Source organism: Bombus affinis, unplaced genomic scaffold, assembly GCF_024516045.1.
Source record: "Bombus affinis isolate iyBomAffi1 unplaced genomic scaffold, iyBomAffi1.2 ctg00000070.1, whole genome shotgun sequence".
Lineage (NCBI taxonomy): Eukaryota > Metazoa > Arthropoda > Insecta > Hymenoptera > Apidae > Bombus > Bombus affinis.
The window spans coordinates 490,770-512,192 of record NW_026108823.1 but is presented as its reverse complement, the minus strand read 5'-3'; the positions used below and the strand labels follow the sequence as shown (position 1 = coordinate 512,192).

The following is a 21,423-nucleotide window of genomic DNA, read 5'->3' as shown; positions in this document are numbered from 1 at the left end:
TGGTTAATATGCTGTTGAGGAGGTTTTTGCCTCTTACTGTAACCAGTCTGCTGCCCCATTGGGTGTGTTTAGCGTTGTAGTCTCCTCCGGCTATGAATTTGCTGCCCAGGGTGTCCAGGAAGTGGTCAAAGTCTTCTTTGGCGATGGAGTGTCTGGGAGGGCAATATACAGCTGAGGTGGTGATTGTACCATGACAGTCTTCTATTGCTACGTTTGTTGCTTGGAGGTAGTCTTTCTGGAATGGTTGAAGTTCGTAGTGCTTGATGTTTGACTTGATTATGATTCCGGTGCCGCCGTGATCCTTTCCGCTGGGTTGTTGGGTGTGGTAGAAGTTGTAGCCGTGTATTTTGAGGTAGTTTTTGTCGGTGAAGTGGGTTTCGGATATGAGCATCACATCGATTTGTTGTTGTTTTAAGAATAGTTCTAGTTCGGCTTTGTGCTGAGCTAGACCGTTGGCGTTCCACAGAGCTATTCGCATTGGTTTTATTTTGCTTCTGTGCTTATGAATTTGTCCATGAAGCGTGTGAGTAGTGACAGCAAGTTGTTAATTTGCTCAGTTTGCTTCTCGATAAGTTTTTCGAGTCTGGTAAAGTTGTCTGTGCTTTGTGGGGTGGGAATTCTATTTTCTGTGTGTACACTGTGTGTTTTCGAGTTGTATGCGTTTCCTTGTGTTGCCTGCGCATAGGATACTGTTGGTGTGGTGAGTTTTTGGGGTTTAGGTTCTTGTATGTTTATGTCCTTGGGTCTCAGTTTTGGATACTTTATATTATGTAGCGATTTGTAGGCTGATCCTTTGTAGTTTGCAGGATGCTCTCCTTGACAGTGGATACACTTGGCGGGGGTTTCCGGGGATTTAGTGCATTGGTCAGTGGGGTGATTACCTGCACATTTTACGCACCGGAAGTTGTGATTGCAGTATTTCTGCGTGTGGCCGTACCTTTGGCACCTCTTGCATTGTATTATTTCTTTCTTTGCAAGAGGTGGCTCGAACTTAACTATGGAGTTCATCAGCCGATTGATATTGTAGATTTCTTTGTTATTTGCTTTTTGTTTTAAATCTATGAAAAATAAGGATAGTGGGTTTTTTGTGATTCTATGCCTAATGTTACTGATGTTAGTTACTTCGTGGCCGTGATTTGACAGTTCGCATTTTAGTTCTTCTAGATCGACTGAGTGATGGATATTGCGTAGCACCACTCGAAATGGTCTTTCTTGTTTGAGCTGATATGTGTGGAATTTAGCGTTTAACGTTTTTAATAGCTTGGTTAACTTTCTATAGGCATCTGGGTGGGTCGGCAGAATTTTCACGTGGTTGTTGTTAATCTTTAACTTGTAGTCCTCTTTGCTGATGTCTTTTTCGATAGTCCTTATCATTGACTGTATGTCGATTACGTCGTCAATGAATATTGGTGGGGGAGTGGGAATTCTTTGAGTATGGAGATTATTTACCTTTTCGGTTGTAATCATGGAGTCTTCCGTGGACTCCAGTATTGAGAATCTATTGAAGGTGGTCACCTGGCTGGCTGGTGGTTTAGTTTGACTCTTCTTCACATTTGTCTTGGTTGGTTCGAGCTTTCGTTTTTTCGTGTGATGGTCGTTTACCAGGATAGATGTGTTGCCCCCTTGCCACGGGGGAGGCAAAATGGCGGTGTTATAATTTAGCTCCGGAGAGCCTGTTGGGAATGATAGAGCCATCATCGAGCTAGTTAATTCAGTGTGAAAGAACTAGTCGAGAGGCTGTTAACCCCTGGCTAGGTTAGTTGGATTCGCTTTCGACAGATGGGCGTCAGGTGGAGTTTTGTGAACTTCACAGGGCACTGGACACACGTCTGCACGTCTGGGCACTCAGCAGCAACTGGATGGTCACGTGCTGTTTTGTGGACTTTGCAGGGCACTGGACACACGTCTGCACGCCTCGACACTCACCAGCGAACTGTGTTGCTATAAATGAAACTTAATAGTTGTTGAAACCGCTCGAAAGTCGTGTTCCTAAACCATTCCCTCGTCTCGTATCATGTTCATAAATCATTCCCTCGTCTCGTATCGTGTTCATCAAATGGAAAAGGAGATTGTGTTTTAATGAAATCGCTTGTTACTATCAATCTTGCTGTGTCACTCGCATAGGAGAAGAAAGTGAGGAAGGAGAAAAAAATTAAGGTAAGGTCATCAATGAGCAAAATGTTTAATGTAATTAAAATTGTAATTAAAATTGAGTCCGCTGCAACCCTCATGACATTTAAAATTCCATGCGTATATTGTTATACGTAACATTGCGATATTAAATATATTCGATCAAATAGGATATGTTCAATCAACATTCAATCTCGTTCCCTGAAAGCTGTTCCTGGATATCTGGTTGGATACTTTACGCACGGAAATAGAGAGTGTTAACAGTAACAAACCCTCTATGTAGTGTTTTTGCTTTGCTCTTTTGAACAGGTAGATGACATTTTGCTTCGAAAAACGGATATATTTACCACGGATATGCACATACAGAGTATGTGTATCGATATACACATTGATATACACCTTTGTATAAAGTGTCAAAAAAGTATTTATCGCGGTATTTGTTTCAAGCCATTCTACACCTTCGATTTGATGAAAATTGGTTAAATAAGTGTAGCGCAAAATTGATCTTGACCACAATTTTCAGTGTCAAATTGTTTTTCTATTGCATCATATAGTGCTCATTAGAAAGGAAAGTTCCGTTGTTTTAGAAAAAATGTTTGAAATTTCATTAATACTTAGACTGATTTTATTCATATTTTAAGGTCAAATATGGAATACAATAACATCAATACTAATATCTACTTTTTTGTGCGAATTACTTTATATTTCAATCTTCCTTGATACGCCGTGACAAGCAAAAGTGTAAACACAGCCCGTTGATTTTATGTAGAAAGCGAATGTCGAAGGTATAATGAGAAAAGAGCATTATTTGACCATTCCACAAAATAATTTACCTAAATAGTAGTTAATTCTATTGGATGTAATAAACGTGAAGTAGTACTAGTGGACGAAATATCTATGTTGAAACCTTGATTCGACGAGTATAATTAATGTGCAAAACTGTAAACATGGTTTGAGATGTCCATTTTTGTAAAATGTTTTGTACATTATTAATGTTAATGAAAATTAACTATTACATTTCGTTAATAATAACTTGTAGTTACTGTTACCTAGTCTTTACCGATCACTTGAAAAATTAGTCTTTTACATTTATGTGTTTACTTTTTTCGCTCGTCGCAGTACATGTTTAAGTCAGATATGAAATATCTGGCGTATTCCAGCGGCTTTGATTAAATCAAAGATGTTCATATCCTTAATATTGAGAATGTTGTTAGTAAAGTAACTATTTCTATCCAAAAACAAGATATCTTTGAGACAAAGTGAATTTTCGTTCCAATTTTCTTAACTTACAAGTATAAAATTTTCATCGCATGATACAATCTATCCTACAAAGTTCTTGCACACGACGAAGCTGAGAACATAGATCTCCTTCAAATATTATTTTTCTCACTGCTTCGTGTGGAATTTCTACTCGACGAGATGTTATTAAACGCTTAAAAGCTTATTATTAAACGATAACATACTTTTTCCTACATGAATGAACATGAAAGACGTCGAGTGAGGAATTAGAACAATTGTGGATGGTTGGAAACTATTATGCTGCGGTCTACCATTCGTTTTTGCCTATATATACCACGGAACAAAGGATAATTTTCACCGAATTCATCCAGAGCATATTTTCTAAGTTTTACTGTATATGATTACGCCCATTATATTATATTATGTTATTACGATGTTATGTAATTAATTGTTGTCTATTTATTTTGATACTTATATTAACCATTATTTATAACATAATATACTAAATACAATTAGTATACACAATTAGTATAGGGATTAGTATAAGAAATTTTAAACAGCTTTTTTCAAAAGAACGAATCATTTACGATCCAGGGGTTTTCTGAAACTTTCGTTTCTCGTGATGAGTACTTTATGATGTAATAAAAAATTTTGTCTGAAAATTATACTCAAGATCAATTTCATGATCCATTTTCTCTAACAGATCTCCATCTTCCACAGCTATAACAAATAATTTTTTGACACTCTATACATTTAACATCGATTATAATTCTGATAATTGAAACACCGAACATCAATGTGTTTATTCACTACGCCAACACAGATAACAATTAACATTGATATATAATATATATTTGACGATATATATCTGAAAGAATAGAAATTTCATTTAATCGACTATATGACCATACTCGGTTAAGTACCAACAACGACTATCTATCAACCTTATCTTACTTCCTCAAAGATATAGAAAGACTTTAAAAATTTCAGCCATGTGATTTGGTCCTTTAAAATTTAGAAGTAATATAACGATAAAATACCATCAAAACCTTTAAATTTCCAATATCCAAGAGAAACTTGAAATCTCGTTTATTTACTCAGCAACAAAATCCTATTTACCTTCAGAGAACCTATACAATTTTTGCACAGCTCAATATCTCCCCTTTAAACAAAACATCAAAGTATGTTGTTCCTAACTTCAAAGGGCTCAACTCAATTTTTTGATCAATTTCTCTCGTCCTATACGCTCGTTTCAAAGCTTATAATACCATCTACACCTTTGCCTTGTGTTCCATCCATGGTTCCTATGCATATAATTTTATTATTATCGTTCCAAAGGATCTTAGCATTTCTGTTTCGCTCGTGATAGGTATTCACATCAATAAGTTAAAGATTTGATCCCTTGCTTTATGATGTACGAGAACCTTTGAACTAACAACTTTGAAGTGACAACGGAACGAGAAATGACAAGCTTTCATTTCAATCTATATTTAAGATATTTAATATTTAATCGGTTTTCGTGACACCGAATAAATAATAAATAATAAATTTGGAGGGAAAAAACAAGAGATTAAGAAAAAGTTCTGAAAGAGACACAAATCAGTAGTATTATTTTATATTACTTTGCGAATTACTTTTCAAGCATAAAAATAGTTTGACGGTCACTTGTAGTTCCTTCCCTGCCATTTCATTTATTAAATTCGTTTAATTTCGTAAACAAAGTAGCCACTCGTGGCGAGTTTCGTGTTTAAAATAGAATTTTGTCATACAGACTGGTTGGTAATTGATAGTACAAGCGGAAAATTGGTGATTCTACTCGAAAAAAGAAGTCAAAAATATAGAATAAAAAAAATTAAAATATTACAATTACCATTAATAAGCTCAGCATCCACATATGACTATGTGACACATACTGACTGACGCATCCAGATATGGGACTATGGTTCTGAAGTGAACCATTTCTGGGTGAATCATCGACGGTAGTGACATTAAATTCGGTCGGATCTTCTGTGGGGTTCAGGCATTCGATGTTGCAACATCCGCGTACAACGCGGAATCTCTTGCACTTGTGTAATAAAAAGAAATCGATTAATTGTAGGGATCAATCGTCACTAGACTACTCGAAAATCCAGGTCATTCAAAGAATGAAAGAAGAAAGAATTGCTCCAATTCCACCATTGCTTTTGCAAAACTAGTATTTGAGAACCGTTGGTCAAATATATTATAACACTAAACGTACATTTCGGGAACAATAATTTGTGCTATGAAACAGAATACGATAAAGTTCAAAGGTTACATCGAATTTTCAAAATTTTATAAATTCAGGTGTATGACAGTATCAGTCAGCTCTTTTTCTGTTCCCAAGCGCCAAAATTCATTCCGACTACCATTTTACGTATTTTACAGAAGTAAGCCTTCATTCATCTCCCATTCCATCCACCAACATGCTCTCGACGTATTATCTTCTAAGTAAAATATTGATGTTGAGTCAGACATCCAACTGAATAATCTTTTCGGTGTTACTATAAGGCATTTAAAACCAGGGCTTGTGCTTATACGTTAGATGTAATACTTGGCATGAAACCTGCTGATATTAATATTAAATTTATGCATAGTAGGATGTTGGACCATTGTCAAAATGAAATTAGTTAGCATCTTATATAGCCTGGCAAGGCTCGAACGTTTTATCTTCCTGTAGATTTTCTTTGCTTTTAGACTTTCCTTCCATTTCTCTGAATTGGTATCTTCTATACACTATTTATAAAGGAAGAATAAATTACATGTTACATCCAAGTTACCAATCCAAATAATTTTAAGTAAGAAAAGAGATCTAATGCAGCAGTTTCAACTTAAATATAGATCCGACGATTATTTACGAACAAATAGTATAAATCTTTTAGCAATATGAAATTCGCAATATTTATTCAAATATTTATATTTATAGTACGCCATTAGCAAAGAAGACATGTTAGCGTGCGTTATCGATTTTACGCTTTTGCCACGCAAACATGGAAATTGCGATTCGAAATTGAATTTGCACTGGAAACGGTTGACGTTACGACATCAATAACATATTTCAAAAACACTGACGATATCATACGGAATCAGAGAGATTCTATGAGAAGTTAAACGCATAATCATCCTATTGTAAATGACAGGAACAGAAAGTACTCAAGAAATAATACAGAATCATCCTATCATCCTATCCTATTATACAGGATTGCTTTGATTCGAGCTCAAACATAGGGAAATCTGAAAGAATTTTTCGCAGAATTTCCTTCCCCTTTGAATTGGCTTTTATACAAAACGACTTTAACCTTTTCAGGGAAATACCTATAGAGTGTGACGATCTACGATTTTAAATAGAGGGGTATATCTGAAAAGAGGTGGATGTAAAACGTAGCATATAAAACGTAGATCAAATATTTATTCAAGGATTTTTTCTCTTCGCAGAGAATCAGGTTTTCAAGAACGATCGAATATGTATGCACTTGATTTACACGTGAAGTTGTCATTAAAAATATTGTTGCGTTTAAAAAGATAAATATTCATTTAAATTTAATGAAATTGTTAGTCCAATTGTTTTAAGCTTAAAGATATGTAGGTGTCACATTTATATATTGAAAACCTGGGAGCGGCATTAATTAACAAACCTAGTCACGCGCACACGTACTTTAAAACCATGCTTGAAAATCGATATTCCCTGAAACAATGCATCGTTCTGCGCTTCCAATTTATTTTCGCACGAAGAATCAGTCCATTCATCGTTGCCGTCACCATCGCTACTGTAATCTATATTACTCGAATAAATTCTATATCTTGATTGGAAAATCGCATATTTTAACGAACTTTCTGTGTTTTTTTTTATGATTTTAATTGGCAATTTCCGAAATTGAACTATAGCTTGAGAATAAACCGATAATATTTGAGGGTATATATACATACATCATGTTTTTGATGGGTTTTGTAGTAAAATAATTGTAGAAAAAGCAAACTTTTTAAGAACAAATTACCATATTCGAGTAATAAATTATAGAAAATTACCAATGTAATTTAAAACTTCAAAAGAAGAATCTATTACATGTAATAAAGAGAAGGACTTGTTCACGAACGGTAATTCAACAAATACATGCGTTGCAGAAACATAGTTTTACAAGAGAGAAGAATCTCTCTAGGAACTCGACGATGTCGCGTCAGGAGAAAATTCAATAAAGTGATTACTAACCGTATTACCAGCGGCAATCGTGTTGCGGCAATTCGTAAATAAGTTAGTCGTCTATTTGGAGAAACGTCGCTGGCAATATCGTCACATTTTAATTACGTCAGCGCTATCAATTGGTCTTGGAAGAAAGTTTTCCATTATGTACTTTTGCCCACGGCGTCGTTCCAACAAATGAATCCGAGTTTTGAATCGCTTTCTCTTATATCACGAATTTGTAACGGTGTTTCTTCAAACTATAAACGATTGTAATGAATGCCTTTGCGTACAAAGACCGATACCTGGTTTGACTAGAAGCTTCAGCTAATTAGTGCCCCAGTTAATTTGGATGTTCACTACCACGCCACTTCCCCCGCCCCCCAAAAAGTGGCTTGGTGTCCTCCACGTAAAAAAAAAGAAAAAGGAAAAAAAGAAAAAGAGAAAGGAAAAAAAAAGAAAAAGGGAAAAAAAAGAAAAAAAGAAAGGAAAAAAAAGAAAAAGGGAAAGAAAAGAAAAAAAGAAAGGAAAAAAAAAGAAATAGAAAAAGGGAAAAAAAAGAAAAAGAGAAAGAAAAAGAAAAAGAAAAAAAAGTTAATTTGGATGTTATAAAATGTAATATAACCAAGAACTTATCTTCTACTTGGTAGTCGCATAAGAGAAGACCGAGCCATTGAATCGCTCAGATAGATTAGCTGATTCGCTTAACGTATTTTTACTTCCGATGACGTAAACAAGAGCAGAAAGTACACAAGTAATAATACAGAAATGTCAAATGTACAGAGGAATAGATTTCGTTAAATCATTAGAACGTAACATTTCCTTATAATTCTATTTGTGTATAGCAAAATAGCTTGTGTGCTTTCATGAAATATAATTAATATTTAGAAGCACTCATATAGGTAGATATATAGCTCGTGTTAATTAGTAATTTAACAATACATCATGACAACATATCATTTTCGTTTCTTCGTTTATCTCGTTATGCGCGTAAACGAATGTGTAAATAAAGACATATAATCAACGATAACATGTAGTGGCAAGCATTATAATTATCGACAAAGGAGAATATTGGTGAAATGATTGTGGGTGATTTCACTCGGTGTATCGGTAAATAAACTTTGATAGACATTGCCGGTGGATTCGCTGTCGGTGAAATCGTGTCGATGAAATAATTGTCAGTGATTTAAAGATAACCCAATTTATTGATCTCCCCTTCATAGAGTTGTACGTCTCTCTATAATACATACTCTACCTGGAAGGGCTGAAACATTTAGCTTAGTCACACTAAACTGGACTGGACTGCAAGTAAGAAGATTGAAATGCAAAATTCACGTGTGAGCGCAACGGTTTAGATGGAAAGTTCGATAAGGCGATTATGTATATTAACCCGAAAGAAAGCTCATGGCTTTGCAACGCGTTACACGCAACACGGAATTTCCCTCGCTGAAATAATCCTATTACAACGATACGATTTTCCTTAACAGATCTCGCAATGTAATTCTCCCTCTACAACATTTTATTAGGTTTGAAACACGAGAGTTTCGAAGCTCTGCAAAGTCTCGCGAATCTAGAAGTCGAGTTTCAACGTATTTTCGCTTCTTATTTTATAGCTGTTAATAGTTATTATCTCACTCTGCACGTACATCAAACGAGTACATATGTAAATCCAAAGCAAACGGAAACAACCGAGAAAAATTGAGGATAATTCGAATACGTACCGATTAGTAAAGTGTTTGGCAAAGAAAAAGAAAAGGAAAATTGTATCGGAGAAATAGGGGAAAAACGGTGGCGTACATCAAGCAATCTTTATGGCTGTAATACATTTATTATTCATTTATGTTCATTTTCTATCGCGTCACAGACCTTGAAATAACTGGCAGAACGAGCATATAAATCTTGTATCGCTCGACCTGACTTCACCCGATTCAAAAATATTCACCAGCCTGGGATCGTGCATCGCTAATTACTCCGTTCTACTTTTCGAACGCGTTTCCATCCATACAGAAAAGCAAGAAGGCAAACTCTATCGCACAGTCATGAAGAGATGCAAAAGCAAGAAACCAACCAACGACATGACGATCGACATGGTGAAAGCAGTCCACCAGAGGCTATTCACCATGGGACACGGACCCTCCCATTACGAGGGCCGCCAAGAGGCAGAGACCGAAGAAGAAGAAGACATCAGCTTCAGCGTCGTCATCGGCGAAGGCGATGTCGTCGATGGCGCCGGAAGAATGAACACCAAGAAGGCTGCAGGAGTCGATGGAAGACTCCTGGACTGCTGGAAGCATGAGCTGGAAGCAAGCTGGAAACAGACTGCTGGAAAACGGCCAGAGTAATACTGCTAAGGAAGCCGGGAAAGGATCCCAGTCTCCCTAACGCGTACCGGCCGATAAGCATACTCCCAGCCATGAGCAAGATCTGGGAAAAATGCTTTAAGAAGATCGTCGAGAGATGCATCGGAACGGACCCGTTCCATCGGAGGCAATATGGCTTCAGAAAGAAGAATTAGCTTAGCGAATACCGATAAGAACAGGAAGAAGCAGAAACGGGCACAACGAATAGCCCTGTGCATAACAACGACGGCATACCGTACCGTCTCCCACGCGGCACTTTGCGTGTTGACCGGGAATCTCCCGATCTACATAAAGATAAAGATGCTCGGAGAGACTTACGAGTGGAACAAGATCCATAAGACCAAGATCGGCGCGGATGACGGCAACGAGCTGAAGGAGGAACTGGAGGCGCAAGGAAATTAATACAGAGTGCGCTGCTATTTACCAAAAAGAAGATGGACATCGATCATCACACCATGCAGCTGTTAACCGGGCATGGGAGTGTGGCGGCACTCGACACTAACTAGTGTCGGACGACGGCAGCGACATCTACAGCTCCCAGTGACAATTACAGCGGACCAGGCCCAACTACTACAACTATCACGCACGTCCAATAAATATATAACGCACACACGGCCACCTCTACATTGGTGACCCCGACGTGATCGACAGTAAAACTGAGGTCTGACCGTGATAGCATTACTGAGAACTTCCATCATCGCGAATCTAGACCTGTGGCAAGCTGGACCCTACCGCTACGACGAACACGGAACGGCCCTTCCTTCAACAAAAACTCGACCCCTCACCGCCGACTCACGTATGCAGGTGACTGGGTACGAAACGATGACCGACCAAGCCAGGAGTGATGTGGCCGTCGCAAAAGTTCATGGGCATTACCACTAGCACGTCATACTAAAAAATGGAACAGAGGCCTACGACCGTACGCGGAACGCCCGCACCGTACTGACAGGTATCCACCGCCACATTGAAGACTTCGAGCAACATCCGCACGAATTGGACAACAATTGGACAATTGGACGGTTTATTACACTAAGATTCTAACGCTATCACTGGTAAGGGGTACTGTGGCGGAACTCGACAAGCCAAATACCACCACTTGACACTAACTAGTGTCGGACGACGGCAGCGACATCTACAGCCCCCAGTGACAATTACAGCGGACCAGGCCCAACTACCACAACTATCACGCACGTCCAATAAATATATAACGCACACACGGCCACATCTACAGGAGTTTCGGTGTCTATAGAAAGAGGATTGGCAAGAGCAGCGACAGCAACTGTCTCAACTGTGGAGACCCTAACGACGATGCAGAGCACGCCCTCTTCACGTGCCCGAAGTGAACGTACAGAAGGATTGAGCTGGAGAACGCTCTTGGCGAGAACATAGACGTGGACAATCTGATCGCCAAGGTGACCGCCAAGAACGAGAGCTGAGATAAATTCAGGCAATTTCGCAAGACCGTCATGTCTCACAGGAGGGTGACAGCGAAGGCCTTGATGGAAGCAAGGAGGAGAACGAGAGCAACAACAACTACGCGGAGCAGTGAAGGCAGAGATACAAGACAACAAAGAACCACAGAAGGAGATCAGCCCAGTATTCTGAACTAGCTGAGAAGATGACGAGAGCAATACAGAATATACAGAATAACTGCCTGAAGAAGAAGATACAACGGGGCATGAAAGGACAACCCTGATGACTGCCGACAGGTTTTACCGGGGTTGTCTGTCCTCGAAGCAAAGGAAAAAGGAGGAGGGGTTTTTAGTGGGTATGGCAACAACATCGGCCCGAGTCCCACATAACCCAGTGATGCGGATCACTGGGTATGCGTAACAGCATTTTCCCCTCCTCACGCAAACGTTAAATTCGCAATTATAACCAACACGAATGTCTCAATCAATGTGCAGCTCGAAACAAATAAAAGATAATTAACTTTTCAATATAACGATTGATATGTTTGATGAAGAAAAATGTATGAATTTTTAAAAACGTCTCCTAGTACATTTAGCATTTTTATAGTAAAAACTTAGAACACACACGCACACATATACTATTCCATGAAATGATTTACACAGCTATGAGTCTAATCCTATCATATTATAAAGGGATGGACGAACTTTTCCTAATAAATATAACTTTATACAAAATCTTGTTTAAAAAAATTAGTTTTTTATTCTCATTAAATTAATTTAATATCAGAATATATAATTTTAGTCGTTATCAAAATTTTATGTCAAATGCGTTCATAGATGCATATATAAATATGTCGGGTTGACGTTAAGATTTGAGTTAGGGTTAAGGGCGTGAAACGAATCCCTATTGGCGCTAGACGTGATCATTATGCAATAGAGGAGATATTTACTAGTGCAAATATGACTATGATGAAATTGGACAAGTAATCGCGATAATTAGATACTCGAGAAGCTAATGACAATGATCCTAGGCTCACTAACGAATCCGCGGTCAAGGGGATGACGAACTCTACTTTTCTTCAACGTCTAAGTTGTACTCAATGTTAATGCATGGGGCAATCACTACGTATCTGAGAGTTACTTGAATCGTCTTTGAGATCGTACGGGAGAGTGGTTCTCCATCACGGTAACGCTGTCGAGGAAAACCATGATGGGTGTGCCTAAGGGCACGAAATCATCGGATTCGTGGAGAAAAGCCTTCATTCGGAAAGTGAGGGAAATTGGCGTTACTGTTAATTGGCCAATTTCCATGTTGGTGGTTAGGGAAGCGTGCTAACCGCCCTTAAGAGAGAGTTCGAGAAGAGGAAGCGTCGTTCGTGAGAAAAATAGATTTCTCCTATTTTCTCGTAGTTGGGACGAGGACTGTTTGTCGGTTTGAAGGACTTTAGTTAAACAAATCTTAAGATTTATAGCGGGTCCTCGGGCTAGCTGAACATGTACTGTGGAGACGCGTCGACATCTGGTAATCATCTTACTCAAAGAATAGAGTCTGCGTGTGGCGAGCCACGGGACAGAAATCGTTGAAATGCTTACCGTCGTGCCCCGTCCTAAGTATTTCTTTTAAGGAGAGCTATAGAGTTACTTCATGCCTTTGTTAGACAAAACGTTCATCCCTTGACCGCGACTACGTTCGGCGACTGGTTGTCGCCTCGAGCCCGAGCTCACTATCATAAATCTCAAATAAGTACAGTCGAATTGAATGACAACAGTTTCTTAATTCGGCTATGGTGAAATCTAAATTACAGTACTAGGGGTCTTCCCAAAGTTCCGAAGGGAAGGTTCCGGTGTTCTTTCATCTCCGACAAATAAATGTCTAATCCTATGTATTTATTTTAACTGAAATCTTAACTTAAATATTTATTAACAATATTCTGACGAATATGCAATGAAAGATAAAAACAAGTTTATTTTTCCTATAGAATGTCTCATGCTTCTTACTCATTTTATGTTTCTCGTTGTCAGTGCGTAACTACTTATCAGCCGCATGAATGCTAAGTTTTACTACTGAGAAACGAAGAGACATATAGATGCAAATATACGCTACCTCGCGTGAAAAAACATCAGATACATTAACCAGAAGGAATATCCGATACATATAAAATTCATAGCGTAGTTATTTATACATACGGAATATTTCTTTCTGTATGAAATATTCTTTCTTCTGAATTCTTATTATAAATGTATGTCCATTTCCTACCTTAAAATGTCTCTCCTTTGAAAAACTCCATTTAAATATAACGATCAACAAAATATTACCAATAAAAATATTAAAACGAGATGCTGAAAGAACCTTTTAATGAAGTACAAATGATTATTTCAACATTAATTCTGTTAAATTTGAATTGAATCATTTATAAACCGAACAGGTGTATAAAATTTTATTGCGTAAAAATCATGAAGCTGAAAATTAGGAACGAATAACGAATGGGTAACCTAGTTTCATTAAAAGGTACGTGTACGCCGATCCGCGTAACAACTTCGACACTCCAATTATTATAAAGCATGTATCCTTCAGAGATTTTTTGCGCGAACGCAAGATACCTTTTACACGTGCAACTGAATAAGTGGAACGTGATTTTCAATATTTCTTCTTGTAGAACTTGTAACAACGTAACTGTTTCACGAATATTTTCCCTGACACTTTTACAACGATGCGTAGAAATCTCCTTTTCTAATTAATAATTTCAGCATTTCTCTGAACAGTTTCGTTGCGATTAAAAAATATACAAAGCTTACGACGTGCTTGTTTAAAAATATTTATATGGAACAAGATTTCGAATTTGTCGCATCAATCGCGATCTCAGCAGGTGTAAATTAATTCGTTCTAATGAACGAATAAATTAAACGGCTCGTGACAAAAATTATCCCTGTCCATGTTTGTCTTTCTAAAACTAATTCAAGGCGAGTTAAATGAATCGCTGTGTACCCTATTCGCGCAGCATGTGTTTTAACGACCAGCATGCAAGCGTTAACGGTGTACTTATTAATTAACGGTAACTTATTAATTAATTAAATTCGTGTATATCAAGTTTCCTATCATTTAATACTTTCGTGTAACTACAGAGATTTGATACTATGAAATGAAATATAAAACTTGGTAAAAAAACGCGCTTCGTTAGGAAATGAGGGTGATGATGCGAATATTTCTTGTAGCCATTATATAGAATTTCGATGGTATAATTAATCAGTATCAACTTACCAGCCCCTGACGGGACGAAAGTGACGAAAATAATTTGCAAACAGATGAGGATTGCAAGTATTTTCGAGTCCTTCATGGTTGTAAAAAATCAGGTAATGTTGTCGCTGTAGAATATGGGAAAATCAGGCGTTTCAATATCAGTTGTGCGGGCACTGGAGTGCGTAGACCAGAAATATCTGCGACAAAAATCAGAATACATTTGTTTTCGCATGATTGGATCAATTTTGTGTAGGACTAAGCTGATTGAACCTAACACGGGATAATTGTCCACCTTACGACCTTAACAAGCCCGCTTGATTCCCTGTAAGTGCTTGAAATTGATGCTTGTATTCTTTCCAGATTAACAAGCTTTGCCCCCCCCTCCCTCTCTATTTCCTTAGATCGAGTTAGACTGCCACAACATATTATCTTTCTTCTTTGCTTTTCTTTTCTTTCGATCTTTTAAAGCCTTAAATCGCTGGTTATTACAGTGTATACAGTCAATTACCCTGTAAGTCGTAAGTACATGTTTTACGTTATTTTTCATTTTCCAGCTAAATTCCACAAAAACAAGAAATATACTTCCAACGTGTTTTCACGTGTCTCTAGCAAAGATCTCAAAAACAAGTTGCGGCGCAATTTAAGACGACAAATAGCACCGTGTGTCTCGTTGTGGGAACGCACGTGTAACGTAAATCACATCAGAGACCAGGACACACACACACACCTCGGGCAGGATGGTGTCCCGGTTGGCATACTTCGAACCCGATGGACCGATGAGGGAAACACATGGCGACCTTGGCGACAATGTATATTGCCGGAGTACCTGAGGATTCATTTATGGACTAACGGTCCTTCCACCAAATGTTCTAGAAGCGTAGCAACGGTCACGTACGCCTACAGGGTAGTGGGGATAATGAGGGAACAGATGTCACCGAAAGTAAAAAGATTGTAACAGACTCAGTCTCGTACGGTCACGGCTAGAGCTCAGAAGTGTCTTATAAGTGTATAAACGAAGGAAAAATGAAGTTTTCTTCTTTCTTTTAAATTTCCTTTTATTTTACGTGACACACGCTTCGTCAGCTTTTTAAAAGCGCTCTCTGTCTGCTTTTTTCTCTCTTCACCGCCTATTCGTTTTTTCTTAACGAGTGAAACCGTTTATACGAGGACGGGAGCACAGAAATGACATACTGGCAATTCTGTTTTGTGATGACACAAGCAGCCCGGTTTCAGTGAATTAAACCTGGCCCCAAGCTTCCAATTATCTCTTCCTTCCTTTCCTTTATTTTTCCCTTCTATATCGAGTTTGAGGTTTTCTAAATTTCCATTACAATCAACTATGGCTTTTCTCTATTTTATATGTTACACGGTGATTCATGGCAAAAGCGTCGGCTGTAAAAATATTTGGAGTTGCAACAGCAACAAGTGTGTTTTCTCAAACAGAAAATATCGGAAGCGTACTCGTTGGCAAAACAGTTCACGGATAGTCCGTCCTCTGCTTGTTATTTGTTTCAATACCGTTAGCAAATAAATTCATGAAACATAGTGTGTTTCAATCGTTCTCAGAGAGACGCGATCGCTAGATAACGCGTCAACGAGAGTCGTAAATTCTCGTTACTATTAAACAATCGACGCCACTAACTGATTGATCCTCTATTTCTATTACCAGAATAGAGGTGGTTAGGTTTGAGTGTATACGAACAACTATACTGGGTTGGTTGATAAAAGTTTAATAAAAATAACGAAACAACAAGTTCAGTCAAAGATCAACAATTATAAACGAAAAAGATAACAGTCAAGGTTTGTTTAGCGGTTTGCTTATAACGAGACCGATCGCACAAGCAACAGCTTGAGACAGACGTTATGTGTTAGATTCGATTCAATGTGTAACGTTCGACGCGTCACAAGGAACTGATCGACTTTAGATGATTTCTTTGTCTCATCTTTAAGACGACCCCCACTATACTTAGGTCACGCCACCGTTCGCGCCTATGATCACGTATGTCTGTTCTTGCGTGGAAAACGTAACGGACCAAATTCGACGTTTCGAGAACTCGCTGCTTGGCGATAGCTATGCGCTCGTCGATACATTGTATATGATCCGGCGGTCAGATAAGACGATCTGACTGAGACATTGTAGGGCCGCGAGTGACGGTTAGAAAATACAGCCTGTGTTAAGCCTCGTGGCGTAACATCCTCCCCCCGTTGAGAGGGTACCGATCAAATGATATGGTGTGGAGTCAGGTGCGTCGCTGACGAATCTCCTTCGCTCCGTGTGGGTGGTCGGACTCGTCTGGATCTGGGTGAATGGGTAAGGGGACCAGTCTTTTGACGCCACGATCCAGGGTAGTTGTTGCCGTCTGCACGGTAGCGGTCCGTATGATTCCGTCGACTCCTGGATGGACCTTGATCACGCGGCCCAAAGGCCATTGCATGGATGGTACGTTATCCTCCCTGAGGACTACTACGGTGCCTTCTCGGATGTCGTGACTGCCCTTGCTCCATTTGTTTCGGATGTTCAGCTCGTTCAGGTACTCTTGATGCCAGCGGCGCCAGAAATGTTGTTTGACCCTTTGAATGTGTTGCCAGCTGGAGAGACGATTGGATGGAGTGTCCCGAAAATCTCGTTCTCGAAAGCTTGTTAATGCATCTCCGATGAGGAAGTGACCGGGAGTAAGGACAAGAAGATCGTTTGGGTCAGATGATATTGGAGTCAGAGGACGGGAGTCGAAGATAGACTCGATTTCAATGATCAGTGTGTTCAAGTTTTCGAATGTTAAGAGCTCGTTACCTGCGACACGTCTGAGATGTCGTTTGAAGGACTTCACCGCAGCCTCCCACAACCCGCCAAAGTGAGGTGAGTTGGGAGGAATGAAGTGCCATTCGATCCATCGATCGGCTAAAAAGGAGTGAACCTTTACCTTATGATCGTCGGACTGCAGGAGGTTTCGGAGCTCTCGTAATTCGTTGTTGGCGCCAACGAAGTTGGCACCGTTGTCAGAATAAATTGTTACACAGAATCCTCGGCGAGCGATGAATCTTCGCCGAGCAGCAATGAAGGCCTCGCTAGTGAGATCGGTGACCAGCTCGAGGTGGACTGCTTTAACTGCAAGACATACGAAGATTGCTACATATACCTTGATTTTGCGTCGGTTGCGATCCTTTCGTTCCTTGATGTAGAACGGTCCGCAATAATCAATTCCGACGTTGGTAAATGGACGAGATTCCGTTATCCGTGCAGCTGGAAGGTCGCCCAGTACGTAATCCACTGGAGGTGGATTGGCTCGGCAGCAACATACGCACTTCTTCAGCGTGCTCCAAACTTGACTACGGCCGTCGATAGGCCAATAAGATCTCCTTAAGGCATATAAGGTAGCTTGAGTTCCGGAGTGGAGATTTAGGAGGTGTTCATGCTCGATAATGTGTGCTGTAATTGAGGATTTGGGTAGAATGATTGGGTGTTTCTGAGTGAAGGGCATTGGTGTGTGACTGAGTCGGCCTCCGACTCACAATATCTCGTTCTTGTCCAGAAATGGATTGAGTCGTTGCACCTTCCCCTTCACTGCAGAATTTCGATCTGTTCGGAGAGTACGTATTTCATCTGGAAAATAGCAGAGCTGTAACAATTTGACCAATTTGTTATGCGCATTGGTTAAATCATGTGTGGTTAGAGGTCCCCCCCGATCCTGTTTTTGTCTCCATCGGAAGCAACGAGCGGCAATTCTTATCAGCTTGGGCCAAGAAGAAAATCTCTCCAGTCCAGTAGACTGTGGTCAGGCGGAGTCACGGACAGACATGTTGCCTTCTTCTGCTCTGGTATTTCAGCTAATGGTACCGTGTTCCACGTCGGCCAGTATTTTTCAGGTTGTTGGAGCCATTCCGGTCCATGTTGCCAAATGGTTGATCGCAAGAAGTCTTCGGGTGATTGGCCTCGCGATATGAGATCTGCAGGGTTTTCGGTAGTGGGAATGTGGCGCCAATCGGAGGTGTGAGTCTTCTGTTGAATCTCTGTCACACGATTCGCGACGAAGGCTTTCAGCGTATGGGGTGATGTATTAATCCAATGTAGAACGATTGTAGAATCAGTCCAGTAAACGGTCCGAGAAATGTTGCTTGGTAACGCTTGAAGGACTGTAGTGGCCAATGATGTGAGAAGAAGTGCTCCACTCAGTTCCAGCCTTGGAATGGTTTGTGATTTGAGTGGAGCCACCTTTGACCTTGCAGTGAGGAGTCGTGTCCAGGCATGACCCTCCGGAGTGATGGTGCGAAGGTAGACGCATGCCCCATACGCCCTTTCGCTGGCGTCGCAGAATCCGTGTAATTCAATTTCCGCTGCAGTCTTGATTATAGTTTTACGTGGAAACTTCACGTTATTTAGCAAAGGTAGCTGTGAATAATATTTGCTCCATTCTGTGTGTACGTCAGCCGGAAGAGATTCGTCCCAGTCAATTTTTAAAGTCCAAAGTCGTTGGAGCAACATTTTAGCGCGAACGATCACTGATGCCAGTAATCCAAGAGGGTCGTAGATCTTGGCAATTTCGGAGCTGACTGTTCTCTTCGTAATTCGAGAGGTGATAGGACTGATTTTGACGGAATATAGGATCGAATAGTCAAAGGAATTCCAAACAACACCCAGTGTTTTGAAAGTTTGCGATTCGCCTAGTAGCAGCTTATCGTTTATGTCCTGCTCGGAAAGTCCTCGTAGCAGTTCCCGGTCGTTCGCTGCACATTTTCGAATGTTTAAGCCGGCTAGTTTAAGCAATTCTATGTGCTCCGTTCTCAGTGATTGTGCCTCGTCCTTTGTATCAGCTCCTGTGAGAACATCGTCGACGTAGAAGTCTCGCTGTAAGACCATCGCTGCTCGTGGGTATCGATGTCCCTCGTCGTCTGCCCGTTGTTTCAGGCACCGAATGGCTAGATAGGGGGCCGCTGATAGCCCGAATGTCACTGTGTTAAGTTGATAGGTGTCAACTTCTCCATCAGAGTTGCGCCACAAAATTTGTTGGAATTTCCGATCCACTGGACGCACAAGAAATTGTCGATACATCTTTTCGACATCGCCTGTAATGGCGTACTGATGAGAACGAAATCTTAAAAGGATAAGAAATATGTCGTCTTGTAGTTTCGGTCCCGTATGAAGTACGTCGTTTAATGAAACTCCGGTGGTTGTTGGTGCAGATCCGTCAAACACAACTCGGAGTTTTGTAGTCCGGCTGGATTCTTTGATCACGCCGTGATGTGGCAGAAAATATCCGTCGTCCGTGCAGTGGTCCGTGGTAATCTTCGTCATATGTCCTAATTCCAAGTATTCTTCTATTACGGCGTGATAGTCGGCTTCGAATTGTTTGTCTCGTTGGAATCGACGGCAAAGGGAAGTGAGTCGCTTCATTGCCATGGCTTTCGAGGATCCAAGCGGAGGAGTTGTTTCGTTGAATGGGAGAGCGACAACGTATCGCCCTTCGTTGGTGCGTTGCACGTGATTTCGAAAGTGCTCCTCGCACTGTCGTTCCGCTTCCGAAATTCGTGCGGTGGGCGGTCCATCGTCGATTTCCCAAAAACGGGCGAGGTCCGCCTGTAAAGCCGTCGTGAAGGCGTGAAATGCGTATGCTAATGATTGCGAGGTTGGGCTCCCCCCGATGACCCATCCGAATCGCGTTTTTTGCAGACGCAAGTCGGGCCCGTTTACTTGACTGATATCAAGTTGGCCGACACAGAGTGATGCTAGCGTTGGTCCGGCGCTCAACAATATTTCGATCGGAGCAGGTCTATGGAATCTTGGATCGGCTAATTGGAGATTCCTAGGTATCTGTATAGTTGAGCGATCTACGGGTTGATTTGGGACCCAAGACGCGATAGTCGGTATGATTAGAAACGTCAAGTTGCGTTCGTATGTGCCGTCAATGGAGGTGATCATGGCCGTGATGTAGCGTTTCGAGATCTTCGATAACGTGTTGAGTGTTCCGATTGGGACCGAACATTTCCGTTGGTTGAGTTTTAATGAGTTAGCGAGCCTTTCGGTGATAAAGTTCATGCTAGAGCCGGTGTCTAGCAGAGCTCTACAACGAAATGGTTGAATTTCATTGTTCAAGATGTTGACCTGCGCTGTGACTAACAAGTCGTGCTGCAATGGTTCAAAAGGAGGCGAGGTCAATGAGTCCGTTTTCTGTGGTTCGGTCCCTAACACAGTCGTCTGATGCTGTCATTGTTTTCCTTGTCGTTTAGGACTGGACGATATAGTCGATCCCGATGCCGCCGTTCGCGATAACCGAGATTCGCGTTTCGGAGATGTTCGCGGAGACGTTCGGGGAGACGCTCGGCGAGACGCTTGGGGCGATGCTCGGGGAGACGATCGGGGAGACGAGGATGTGCGTCTCGAACGATGTGAGGAACGCGGGGTCGGTGAACTAGGCGAAGATCGACCGCTCGATGTTCGGTTGACACGTGTTCGTGGTTTGCTATGCCCATGGTCTTGATGCAGATACGTGTGGTGTCGCTGTCTACAGATGCGACATGACCCCGCGGAGCATTGAGTAAGAGCGTGTTCCTTGCCTAAACAATTGGTACAGAGCGACGCTCTTTTAGCGATTTCCAGGCGTTCTTTGGGCGACTTCGCTTTGAAGACATGACAATTCCATAATTCGTGTTGTCGCATGCAGATTTGACGGTGGCAGTCGAATTTTTCCTTAAGAACGTCAATGGCGATTGCGTAATTTGACTCGGTGATGGCTAATGACTGTATGCTTCGCGCGGCCCATCCAGTCAGGGCTGATCGGAGATGATAAAATTTCTGAACCGGTGCTAAATGTTCATTTTGATCTATCGTTGACGAGAAGGAATCGTAAAATGACT

The 21,423-nt window shown here is 40.6% G+C and overlaps 1 protein-coding gene across 31 annotated transcripts in view; it reads left to right on the top strand.

The window, feature by feature from the left end:
• LOC126927031 (G-patch domain and KOW motifs-containing protein-like) overlaps positions 1 to 21,423 on the top strand; it is a 730,127-nt gene that overhangs the window by 513,875 nt on the left and 194,829 nt on the right. Inside the window, exon 6 of one of the 31 annotated variants that reach the window (XR_007715098.1) lies at positions 177 to 226. The exons of the other annotated variants lie outside the window; for them this stretch is intronic. The gene's annotated coding sequence lies outside the window, so the exon portion shown is untranslated. The remainder of the gene's footprint in view (positions 1 to 176; positions 227 to 21,423) is intronic. 31 annotated transcript variants of the gene reach the window in all.